Source organism: Oncorhynchus gorbuscha, linkage group LG06 (genome assembly GCF_021184085.1).
Source record: "Oncorhynchus gorbuscha isolate QuinsamMale2020 ecotype Even-year linkage group LG06, OgorEven_v1.0, whole genome shotgun sequence".
NCBI classification, from domain to species: domain Eukaryota; kingdom Metazoa; phylum Chordata; class Actinopteri; order Salmoniformes; family Salmonidae; genus Oncorhynchus; species Oncorhynchus gorbuscha.
In genome coordinates, this window is record NC_060178.1 from 40,601,952 (window position 1) to 40,615,438 (window position 13,487).

General features: G+C 39.8%; 1 protein-coding gene across 3 annotated transcripts in view; it reads right to left on the bottom strand.

Moving 5' to 3' along the window:
- LOC124037968 (serine/threonine-protein kinase TAO2-like) overlaps window positions 1–12,515 on the bottom strand; it is a 35,894-nt gene extending 23,379 nt beyond the window's left edge. For 2 of the 3 annotated variants that reach the window (XM_046353284.1, XM_046353282.1), the window contains exon 1: window positions 12,031–12,515. The gene's annotated coding sequence lies outside the window, so the exon portion shown is untranslated. The remainder of the gene's footprint in view (window positions 1–12,030) is intronic. The other variant, XM_046353283.1, reaches the window with a different exon arrangement.
- Between the last annotated feature and the right edge of the window lie 972 nt (window positions 12,516–13,487).

The window sequence follows — 13,487 nt, forward strand, 5'->3', positions numbered from 1 at the left end:
GGGATGCCCAATTCCCAATTTTAGGAATGTTGCTTAATTTCTCTAGGATATGCCCAAATTAAACTGCCTTCTACTCAGGCCCAGAAGATAGGATATGCATATAATTAGTAGATTTGGATAGAAAACACTAAAACTGTTTTTTTAAACTGTTAAAATAAAGTCTGTGAGTATAACAGAACTGATTTGGCAGGCAAAAACCTGAGAAAAATCCATTCAGGAAGTAGTTTTTTTGGTTTATTAGTTTTCTATCCAATGCCATTACAGTATCCATTGACTTAGGACTCAAATTGCCTTCCACTAGATGTCTTTAGAAATCGTTTCAGGCTTGTATTCTGAAAAATGAGGGAGTAAGAGCAGTCTGAATGAGTGGACCCTGCCGTGTCACAGAGCTTTTTCATGCGCGCGACCAGAGAGAGTGCCTTTGTTTACCTTTTATATTGACGACATTATTGTCCGGTTGAAATAATATCCATTATTTAGGCTAAAAACAACCTGAGGATTGAATTTAAACATCGTTTGACATGTTTTTATGAACTTTACGGATACAATTTGGATTTTTTTGTCTGCCTGTTACGACTGCATTTGAGCCTGTGGATTACTGAAGAAAACAAGAACAAAAAAGAGGTTTTCGGATTTAAAGAGAGACTTTGTCGAACAAAAGGAACATTTATTGAATAAATGAATGTCTTCTGAGTGCAAACATATGAAGATCATCAAAGGTAAGTGATTAATTTTATCTCTATTTCTGACTTGTGTAACTCTTCTACTTGGCTGGTTACTGTTTGTAATGATTTGTCTGCTGGGCTATGTTCTTAAATAATTTTAAGGTATGCTTTCGCCGTAAAGCATTTTTGAAATCTGACACTGTGGCTGGATTCACAAGAAGTCCATCTTTAAAATCAATGTAAAATAGTTGAATCTTCTCTGAATTTTTATAATGAGTATTTCTGTATTTGAATTTGTCACTCTGCAATCTCACTGGATGTTGGCCAGGTGCGTCCCACATACCCTAGAAAGGTTCAATTCAACCTTTTTTGTGGGATACACAAGGCAATTCTAGATCTTGTGGCATATTTTGTTTAAACTACAACCAATTCAATGGAATTGCAAACCTCTGCACGCACAGTGCATTCTTCCACCACATGTGCAGCTGATTCTCAAGATCTTGCACACTAAGGAGATGTTATTGAGCCCACACTACTAGTCAGACAAGGACTACATGCTTTCTGGTAAGTTTTGATTACAATACTGGGTGGGGTGAATATATGTTATATGACATACATGATTTTGTGTTAACTAGTAAATAGTAGCCTATAGAAAAGTGTGTTTAAATAATTTATAACAAGTTAACAATTTCTGCTAGTTAGTTTTTGCAACCATGTGGGTTTTTAGCTTGCTTGAGCCTGCAAACTGAGGAGTGTTAATTAAACTGTTTCCATACAGGTTTCATTTTAAACATTTATCTTAACCAATTATCTGTACATAGAATTGTATTTTTTTTTAAACTCATTCTATTTCTAATCTTTACAGGAAAATGCCACAGGCACTATCTGATGTGTGGAGACATTTCACTGCAGCTAATGTAGAAGAAAAAGCTGTGTACATGTGCAAATACTGTGCCAAATCATATGTGAAGAATTCAAAAAAGATGCAGAATCATCTGGTCAAGTGCATAAAGTTCCCTCAGCGCTCACAACAAGCAACCTCTGACAAAAGTCCATCTACTTCTATTCGAGGTGAAAATGATGAATCAGACACCTTATCGATAGCAACAGCTCATGGTCATCCTGTGATCAGAAGTGTTTTTGACTCTATGGAGGAAGGTAGTCAGAGAAATGCTGATGAAGGTCTTGCTCGAGCTGTGTATGCAACTGGTTCACCTCTGATGCTCAAAGGCAATGTGCATTGGAAGAGATTTCTGAATGTTCTTCACCCAGCATACACCCCTCCAACCAGACATGCTTTATCTACTAATTTGCTGGATGCAGAGTTCAACAGAGTTCAAGTGAAGGTCAATCATCTCTGCAAAAATCATAGATCTCCACCCTCAGTATTCAAGCAGACTACACCGGTCTTTACATTGCAATCATCTCTGACCACAGAAGGTATTTGGTTAAATGATGCTTGCTTGGTCTAAAGTGGAGGATTCCTAACCTCACATCACACCCATTGGAATAAATCTGCTCCTCAAGGACATCATGGCACTGAAAACCATGGATACATCTCCACAGCAGCAATCCACCGCACCAAGTATAAGAGCACAATGTTGAAGCAAACAAGAGCACAGACACAAGGGAAAGACACACATCAAGAGTCTTTGATGTATTTTGCAGATGAAACTCAAGGCAGTCAATGACCTTAGACCACAGAAGGTATTTGCACTGGGGACAGACAATGCTGCCGAACATGATGCTTTTGCCTTGGTCCCACAGGTTGGTGGTATTTTTTGAAGTGGAGGATCACGGGTATCAACACGGGTATGGAGGATCACGGGTATCAACACGCTGAGGTGGTTTAAGCACGAAACACAGACCTTATTTTAAGTAGATCACTCCATTGCCCAGATTGAGGGAAACAATGTATGGAAGGCTATATATATACATACATACACACACACATTTTTGTAATAATGACAATTGCAACAATATTGAATGAACAATGAACACTTATTTTAACTTAATACAATTACATAGACATGAATCGGTAAAATAAAGAAGGAACCCCTTTCAAGTTCAGCCGCAAGTTATTACAGGAATTATAAAGAAACACAGACCTTATTTTTTCAAGCATGGAAGACATGAACGTAAAATAAAGTTATTACAGACTCCTCTCTAAACCATATTCCTTTGACTATTACGAGCCTGCTGCTGCCTACCACCTCTCAGTCAGACTGCTCTATCAAATATCAAATCATAGACTTAACTATAATAAACACACAGAAATACGAGCCTTAGGTCAAATCCGGAAACTATCACCTCGAAAACAAAACGTTTATTCCGTTCAGTATTTTATCTAACGTGTGGCATCCATGAGTCTAAATATCCCTGTTACATTGCACAACCTTCAATGTTATGTCATAATTACGTAAAATTCTGGCAAATTAGTTTGCAAAGAGCCAGGCGTCCCAAACTGTTGCATATACCCTGACTCTGCATGCAATGAAAGCAAGAGAAGTGACACAATTTCACATGGTTAATATTGCCTGCTAACATGGATTTATTTTAGCTAAATATGCAGGTTTAAAAATATATACTTGTCTATTGATTTCAAGAAAGGCATTGATGTTTATGGTAAAGTACACATTGGTGCAGCGACAGTCGTTGATTGATTGTTTTTTATAAGATAAATGTAATGCTAGCTAGCAACTTACCTTGGCTTAGTAACAAGCGGGCTCCTTGTGAGGCAGGTGGTTAGAGCGTTGGACTAGTTAACTGGAAGGTTGCAAGATTGGATCCCCTGAGCTGACAAGGTACAAATCTGTCGTTCTGCCTCGTTCCTAGGCCGTCATTGAAAATAAGAATGTGTTCTTAACTACATTTTTTTTTTTTACATTTAAGTCATTTAGCAGACGCTCTTCTCCAGAGCGACTTACAAATAACTGACTTGCCTAGTTAAATAAAGATTAAATAAAAGGTGAACAAACAAAAAAATTGGCAAAATCGGCGCCCAAAAATACCGATTTCCGATCGGCCCTAATTAAATCGGACATTCCGATTAATCGGTCAACCTCTAGTTCAGACTCTGCTTGCAGATGTAAGAGAAGAAATCCGTACTGCCCTTCCCACTTCACTACTGCTCCAAGCAGAGCAAACTGCAGTTCTGAAATACATCAAAAAGTGTGAAGACTTCTGCCTGAAGCCCTACACACTGCAGTGTACATGTTGGACCTCGGGTATGCTGGCAAGAGCATCATGGCTGGTGCAGAGAAGGTCTATGGTCATCACTACCGTGTCTCGCCACCTTGGCCTGGATGAGTGCAAGGTTCTTGGCAGTCTGGTGAAGTACACTTCCAAGCAAGGGCTTTGGGATGGCGATGCAATATTGCAATTGTGCCAACATATCTCATCAACCACCTGGTGGAAATGACTTTGTGGATCTGAGGCTCTTTCCCCCTCCAAATCCCAGCCGCCTCAGAGCGCAACTGGTCCTTTTTTGGGAACACACACAGCACGCAACAGGCTGACCAATACAAGGGTTGAAAAATTGGTGGCCATCTGGGCAAATTTGAGACTTTTTGGGCCAGACAACGAGCCATCCTCAACAAGGTTGGAAAGTGACACTGAAGATGAGGCCTAAGAGTCTAATGTTCAAGAGGTGGACATTGAGGAGGTCAAGGGAGAAAACATGGAGGCCTGAGAGTAAGACAACCAAAGCCTTAGTTTCTAGACTACCATTTTACAGATGTTGAAAATGTATTTGGGAGATGCGATGGGATCACTGGGGATCATTCAATATTCCCTTTTGTTGTTCAGTGAAATCATCCCATGTGAAGAGTCAACTCATTTAATTAAAGTTCTGCTACCAACTGGTCGTTTTTTCCTATTTGAAGGATTTAATCATTTGCAAATATGTCTACTTATAAGATAAAAGGTTTATATTTGTCTCCATATGATATGGTAAACATGTCCAATGCAAAAAAACATTACATTTAAATGGCATTAATATTAATATTATATTGTTGTTATGATCTAATGGTCTAATGCTGTTATGGTCTAATGGTCTAATGTTGTTATGGTCTAATGTTGTTATGGTCTAATGGTCTAATGTTGTTATCGTAGAATGTATGCACACATGAATGTAAGTCGCTTTGGATAAAAGCGTCTGCTAAATGGCATATATTATTATATATTATTACTTTGCATATTTTTCCATTAATTCCCATATATTCCTGTTAATTCCGACAGAAAGTTACCATTCTGAATATTCCAAAATGTGGAACCCTAACCACTAGCATCAAAAATAAGCAATAAGCACAAATGTTCTATTAGCTGGAAAACCACAATCAAAAGTGACCACAAATGCAATTATGCATGTAATGCTTTGATTATAAAAGGTGCATTTTTAAGGTGAAAATGATCTACCCCAAACTTGAAACTCACGCTCTGCTTATGCCAGTTAGGCCCTACACCCCTTGTAAAGGAGATTGTGCATAATTTAAAGAAGTTATTGGCCACTTCAGTTGTGACACAACCCTTAGCATAACATAGGTCTATGGGTGCGACTATGATTCGAAAAAGTTTCACAAAAAAAGGCATTTATACATAATTTAAAAGTGATAGGCTAATATTGTCACCCATCAGACTATTGTTGATTTAATAATGTCTTTACATATACTAAACAATAATAAAAAATAAAAATAAATAGTTGCAGTCAGAAGTTTACATACACTTAGGTTTGAGTCAATAAAACTCGTTTTTCAACCACTCCACAAATTTCTGTTTAACAAACTATAGTTTTGGCAAGTCGGTTAGGACATCTACTTCGTGCATGACACAAGTCATTTTTCCAACAATTGTTTACAGGCAGATTTCACTTATAATTCACTGTATAACAATTCCAGTCAAAAGTTTACATACATTAAGTTGACCGTGCCGTTAAACAGCTTGGAAAATTCCAGAAAATGTAGAAGCTTTAGAAGCTTCTGATAGTTAGCTAATTGACATCATTTGAGTCAATTGGATATACCTATGGATATATCTCAAGGCCTACCTTCAAACTCAGTGCCTCTTTGCTTGACATCATGGGAAAAATCAAAAGAAACCAACCAAAAAATTGTAGACATCCACAAGTGCAGTTCATCCTTGGGAGCCATTTCTAAATGCCTGAAGGTATCACATTCATCTGTACAAACAATAGTAAGCAAGTATAAACACCATGGGACTACGCAGCCGTCATACTGCTCAGGAAGGAGACGCGTTCTGTCTCTTAGAGATGAACGTACTTTGGTGCGAAAGCGCAAATCAATCCCAGAACAACAGCAAAAGGACCTTATGCAGATGCTGGAGGAAACAGGTACAAAAGTATCTATATCCACAGTAAAACAAGTCCTATATCGATACAACCTGAAAGGCCGCTCAGCAAGGAAGAAGCCACTGCTCCAAAACTGCCATAACAAAGCCAGACTATAGTTTGCAACTGCACATGGGGACATGCAGTACTTTTTGGATAAATGTCCTCTGGTCTGATGAAACAAAAATAGAACTGTTTGGTCACAAAATAGATGGCTTCATGTGGATGGAAAATTATGTGGATTTATTGAAGCAACATCTCAAGACATCAGTCAGGAAGTTAAAGCTTGGTCGCAAATGGGTCTTCCAAATGGACAATGACCCCAAGCATGCTTCCAAAGTTGTGACAAAATGGCTTAACGACAACAAAGTCAAGGTATTGGAGTGGCCATCACAATCCCTGACCTCAATCCTATAGAAAATCTGTGGGCAGAACTGAAAAAGCGCGTGCGAGCAAGGAGGCCTACAAACCTGACTCAGTTACACCAGCTCTGTCAGGAGGAATGGGCCAGAATTCACCAAACTAACTGTGGGAAGCTACCCAAAATGTTTGACCCAAGTTAAACCATTTAAAAGGCAATGCACCAAATACTAATTGAGTATGTAAACTTCTGACCCACTGGGAATGTGATGAAAGAAATAAAAGCTGAAATAGATCATTCTCTCTACTAACATTCTGACATTTCAAATTCTTAAAATAAAGTGGTGATGCTAACTGACCTAAGACAGGGAATGTTTACTAGGATTAAATGTCAGGAATTGTGAAAAACTGAATATAAATGTATTTGGCTGAGGTGTATGTAAACTTCTGACTTCAACTGTATGTATATGTGCGTGAAATTTGTTTGGATTTAGAATGGACCATTTTTCATGCACCTGTCTCTAAACAGGGGCAGGGGGAAAAAATACCTGTCATCTATGCACTTAAATAGCAAATGGAGAACGCTTTTCCCGTGGTTCATTTTCATGCCATCCAGGTAGGCTAGACTCTTGTTGTAAAGATAAGCAATGTGCTTAATATTAGGAAAGTTCAGAAACAAATATAGTATGCCTAGCCTATAGAAAGCTGATGGGATCCGCTTTTTTAGCGAGACCATCACTCTTTTCTCGTGCAATTGCATAGCCGTTAGAAATGTTGAGCAACATGAGCTCTCATGAAATATTTGATTAGATTTCTGAATACAGTTGCATTGACGTCAGAGTGATTAGAGGGACAAGAGTGCTGAGTGACAGGCAGTTAGCAAGTTTGGTAGGCTACTAATGACCAGCCGCAGGATCAGAGCTAGTAGAAGCCTAATTACCGTGACTAAATGGTCACATGGTATTTGACTGCCTTCATGACCGCCGGTAATACGGTAACCATAACAGCCCTACGTCCAACCGGCCTCACAACAGCAGACCATGTGTAATCCCACCAGCCCAGGACCTCCACATCCGGTCTCATCTGAGGTCAGTAACCTGGACAGCTGATGAAACTGAGGAATATTTATGTCTGTAATAAAGCCCTTGTGGGGGGAAAACTCATTCTGATTGGCTGGGCCTGGCTCCCAAGTGGGTCGGCCTTTAGCCTTCCAGGCCCCCCACAGCTGCACCACTGCCCAGTCACGTGAAATCCATAGATGAGAGCCTAATTTATTTTAAATAGACTGATGATCTTCTATGAACTGTAACTGTAAAATCTTTGAAATGGTTGTATATTGCGTTTAAATTGTTCGGTATAATTTCTTAATTTTTATTTTATAAAAATTACATCATTCCCCCCCACCCGTGTTAAACCTTCAATTATCTAAAAATGTGTCAACTCAGATTTTCATATTTGCATGTTGTAGCTTAGACCCTATTTCAAATAATCAGAATTTTGTTATGTGCCCACAATCGGTAGACACACCGTGCTCTTGAATACAAGGTGGGTGTCATGTTATGACTGAAAAATGTACTAAAATGTGAATAGAATTGAAATTTCAACTTTCAAAAATGGTACCACAAAGATGGTTGGAGGTTCACAGAGAATTTTGACTTGAAATGTAATCTGTAATTTTAAATGATACAGTCAATCCTCCATAGGAAACATAATGAAAACACAGAAATATAGACAAAGGGAATCTCAACATCAACTGTTCAGAGGAGACTGTGTGAATCAGTTCTTCATGTCCAAATTGCTGCAAAGAACCACTACTAAAGGACACCAATAATAAGAAGAGTCTTGCTTGGGCCAAGAAACACGAGCAATGGACATTAGACCGGTAGAAATCTGTCCTTTGGTCTGTCCTTTGGTCTGATGAGTCCAAACTAGAGGGCGACCCATAATCGGCATGGCCGATTAATTAGGGCCGATTTCAAGTTCACACAACAAATCGGTAATCTGCCTTTTTGGATGCCGATTATGGGCGATTACATTGCAATCCACGAGGAAACTGTGGCAGGCTGACCACCTGTTATGCGAGTGCAGCGTCAAAAGGACCTTGTGGCTGCAAGGAGCCAAGGTAAATTGCTAGCTAGCATTAAACTTATCTTATAAAAAACAATCAATCTTCACATAATCACTAGTTAACCTAGTAATATCATCAACCACATGTAGTTAACTAGCTTGTCCTGCGTTGCATATAATCAACGCGTTGCTTATTAATTTATCATCGAACCACAGTCTACTTCAACTTCGCCAAACGGGTGATGATTTAACAAAAGTGCTTTGCCGAAAAAAGCAAAAAATGTACCTAACCATAAACATCAATGCCTTTCTTAAAATCAATACACAGAAGTATATATATTTTTTAACCTGCATATTTATTTACAAGAAATTCATGTTAGCAGGCAATATTTAACAGCACAGCGCTGTTTATGACTTCAAGCCTATCATCTCCCAAGATTAGGCTGGCAATACTAAAGTGCCTATAAGAACATCCAATAGTCAAAGGTATATAAAAATACAAATGGTATAGAAAGAAATAGTCGACGCGTCATAATTCCTATAATAACTACAACCTAAAACTCAACTGGGAATATTGAAGAACTGGGAATATTGAACAACCAGCTTTCATATGTTCTCATGTTCTGAGCAAGGAACTTAAACATTAGCTTTTTTACATCACACATATGGCACTTTTACTTTCTTCTCCAACACTGTGTTTTTGCATTATTTAAACCAAATTGAACAGGTTGCATTATTTATTTGAGACTAAATAGATTTTTATGTATTATATTAAGTAAAAATAAAAGTGTTCATTCAGTATTGTTGTAGTTGTCAATATATATCAGCATCAGCTTTTTTTGGTCCTCCAATAATTGGTATCTGTGTTAAAAATCCTAATCAATTGACCTCTGAGATTTTTGGTTCCAACCGCTGTGTCTTTGTGAGACGCGGAGTGGGTGAACGGATGATCTCCACATGTGTGGTTCCCATGGAGGTGGTGTCATGGTGCTTTGCTGGTGACAGTGTCAGTGATTTACTTAGAAATCTGCAGCGATAAGCCATCCCTTCTGGGACAATCATTTGTTTCTCAACAGGACAATGACCCAAAACACCTCCCGGCTGTGTAAGGGCTATTTGACCAAGGAGAGTGATGGAGTACTGCATCAGATCACCCGGCCTCCACCCAATTGAGATGGTCTGGGTTGAGTTGGACCGCAAAGTGAAGGAAAAGCACCCAACAAGTCCTCATTATATGTGGGAACTCCTCCAAGACTGTTGGAAAAGCATTCCAGGTGAAGCTGGTTGAGAGAATGCCAAGAGTGTATGAAGCTGTCATCAAGGCAAAGGGTGACTACTTGAAGAATCTAAAATATATTTTGATTTGTTTAACACTTTTTTGGTTACTACATGATTCCATGTGTTATTTCATAGTTTTGATGTCTTCACTATTATTATACAATGTAGAACACAGTAAAAATAAAAATCATTGAATGAGGTGTAAACTTGACTGGTAATGTATATTTATTAAACAAATATTACAATAGTTGTACAACCATGTTTGTAAGCTTTTAAAATGACAGAAAACTCAGCTGTTCATCTGACGAAGACATGGATGTCTCATGGGATGGTGGGGTATGCAAAATGGGTCAACTTTGAGCACCTTTATCTCCTGAATGTTTTGGCATTCAGGTCCAAAAAGTAACTTTCTGACCAAATATTCCACAGGCAAACATGTATAGAAAGTTAAGTTAGAATCAAAAGGGATGCTGTCAAAAAGTGATTGAATTCAAATGGATTTACCCGGCACCTATATTTCCCATTCATTCAAGATTGATATCTGACCTGCAGATACCGGACAAATTGAGATTTTGATGAACTATCCCGTTAAACAGCCAAGTCCCTATTTTACTATTCAAACACTCTTCAAATGCCACCTCCTTCCTCCCTCCCATGGCCTTCCACCTACATGACATGTGAGATCAGTGATTAGCCTATTTCAAGGAATAAAGAAAGTTTGATGCCTAAGTCTTGGTTGGTTTTGTGTGTGACCGCTGGAGAGAAAAGAGCAGAGCTAACGTAACCAGCTCCAGTGATTCAGCCTGGAGTGAATGCATCAAGACATCGCCCCTGGGCCCCCACTGGGCTTGGGATGCTCTCTTTAAAGCAAACCTTTAAAATAATGTGTGTGAGACAAGTGTTTGTGAGTGTGCAAGAGTGTGTGTGTGTGTGTGTGTGTGTGTGTGTGTGTGTGTGTGTGTGTGTGTGTGTGTGTGTGTGTGTGTGTGTGTGTGTGTGTGTGTGTGTGTGTGTGTGTGTGTGTGTGTGAGGACATGCCATGTTTGTACATTATATGGACTGTATGGTCTTTATAGAAATCCAATGAACCAAACCCACCGCTTTAGAGTAAAATACTCAATATGCTACGCTCTGTTACACAATAACAGTCTATTGGTGCTCAATTCGAGACTCATGTTAGCGCAGAAGAACTACATCTTGATCTAGTTAACTGCGATGTAATCAGTGGCTACACTGAGCATATCACCGATAGGTGTTGTCAAGTAATAAACACTAGGGAGATATTGAGCTGTTGTGAATTCATGGCCTATATTTTTGGTTAGAAATTGATCCAATTCTTCATTGTTACACTAATTTTCCCCCCATTTTGTTCTAGTATGTATTCACTGTTTATACAGCGTGATGTGAATCATAGTAAAGTAGGAAGCTAGTAGCTAAACTGTGGGTAAATGAACATGGGGGACCATGCATTGAATTATGCTCTAGCCATGTAGCTAGAGGAACTAATTCTGGAAGAAAGGAATTGGGTCATGGAATGCTTGGCTACAATAAAACCATAATGTGTCTTTCACTTATTTCTATGGTGTCATGGCATGTTCTGGGTCTTGAGTGACAGATGGGGTTCAAACCCAGGTCTCGCCCTAGGTTGAAGATGGGATATATTTTCAACTAGGACCATGGCTTGGCCTCGCAATGCATTTAATTTGTATTTTTATTTAACTAGGCAAGTCAGTTAATAATAAATTATAATATACAATGAGTCTCACTCACTTTCAACTTTGTTAAACTACACGTGTACAAGTCAGTGTATGCTCAAATAAGTGTGGTAATTTAGATAACTATCTAGCTAGTTATCCATATTAGACAATGTCATAGTTAGAATGGTACTGTAAAGAAACAGGCAGGGTGCAGGTCTCGAACCATCGGCCTTCTAGCCGGAAGTCCAGCGCTCAATCGACTGTGCCCCAAAAGCATGCTCAAGCGGCAGGGTCGATATCCGCGTTTATAAACCCAGGGTCGTTTCAATACATTTTGGGGTTCAAGCATGCCACTGTCAGCTGACTTAAGTTTAGCATGATGGCTAATTAGCTATCGATGGATGTCTGCAAACACCATACAGTCGTTAGTTTAGCAAGCTTGTTAGCTGTGCCTTGCCAGCAAAGGCAGTTAACGTTAGCTGGTTAACTCGCTAGCTGGCCAGTCAATTGATAAGTAACCTACTCCGATGCTAAATACACGCGAAGGCCAGAATCGCAAACTGGCTAAATAGCGCTAACGAGCTAGCCATCATTGTTGACAATAAATTGCAACACTTACCACGGCTTGTTATGATCCCGCTCTAGCTACGAAAAAAAATAATTATCCAATACTAGTAACGTTAGTGGTGGTCTCTTCAATGGAGCATCTCAAATCGACGTACGATGCATTGTCATCGATTTCCTTCTCACATACATCCGATGATTAATTTGATTTGTTCTCAATGTCCTAGGCTGGCAATCGGTAGGGCTGAGCATAAGATATCTCGCCTAGCTAGCTGTCTGACTAGCTACTTAATCCGTACCGAATTGGTTAGCCGGTTAGCTTAGCTGGCTAACTACTAGCTAACGTTAGCTGTATACGGGGTGCGGCTGGTCTTCTTCCACCTCACCTGCTCCCTTTCCTTTCATATCGTATTGTATCACTACATCCGTCTTTCCGTCAAGTCTCTACAATGTATAATATGCTTCTCCCCGTCAGTGTTTTTTTTGTCTCACCCCCTTTTTTTGTTCAGACAAAAAACCAAGATGGCTGTGAGTGGGGCGGGAGCGGAAACCGGAAGTAAGGCGCATGGTTGTCAAATATTTGTATAACTAAATCTCATTGTTCTATCTGTGTGGGTGGCTTCTTCTTATTCGTGTCCGTTTCCGGGCGCACTAGACGCTGTAATGCGTATTGCTGCCTTTCTCAGGCAGGAGAGTGAAATATACACCCGTAGGTGCAGGCAGGTGGACTAAAGAAACCCCAACAACTTGCTATTTCACTCTGTCTGTCATTTGTGCACAAAATTAGCTCCAAGGAAAAATGTGGTTACACATTACACCCAACTCAGTCAGCTCACCAAAAAAATATCCTCCTATCCTCAGCATACTGTCTGCAATATAACACAGCATGCTTCACAGTCTCTACCTCCCCACATTCCTTACACTTTCCATCTCGGGTTTTCCCCACTAGCAATCCACAATGCCCCAGCCTTGTCAAAATAACACCATTCCTCCTTTCCCTCCCAAGATACATACTGCCTCACATAGTTCTGGATAGAGGAAAACTGCCTACCCCCCTCATCTCTCTTCCACTCACATTGCCACTCCTGGGTCAACCGCTCTGATATGATGTTCCTACATTCCATCCCCCCTAACGGGACCATCACATCTACCTCCTCACTCTTCAAAGCAGCCTTCGTCACCATGAGCTGGGACCAACAGAAAACCTACCGTACACCCTTTCTGCCCCACCTTATTAAGAGCCATCAACAGCTATATTATCAGGTCTGGGTGTGCATTTGACTTCCCTTCTCTCAGCGCAACCAAACTAGCAGCAGAGTTTCAACACAAAATGACCCTTTTAGACCCCACTTCATCCACCCATCCCAATGACCACTCTACTGCTTGTATCTCAGCAGAGAAGAATGACGCCCCGTCAGACAGTCGCCTCCACTGGTGTATCTGAAACCGGGGAACATGCATCCCAAACCCTGCTGTCCCACTGCCTGGATCCTTTCAAATCAAATCAAATGT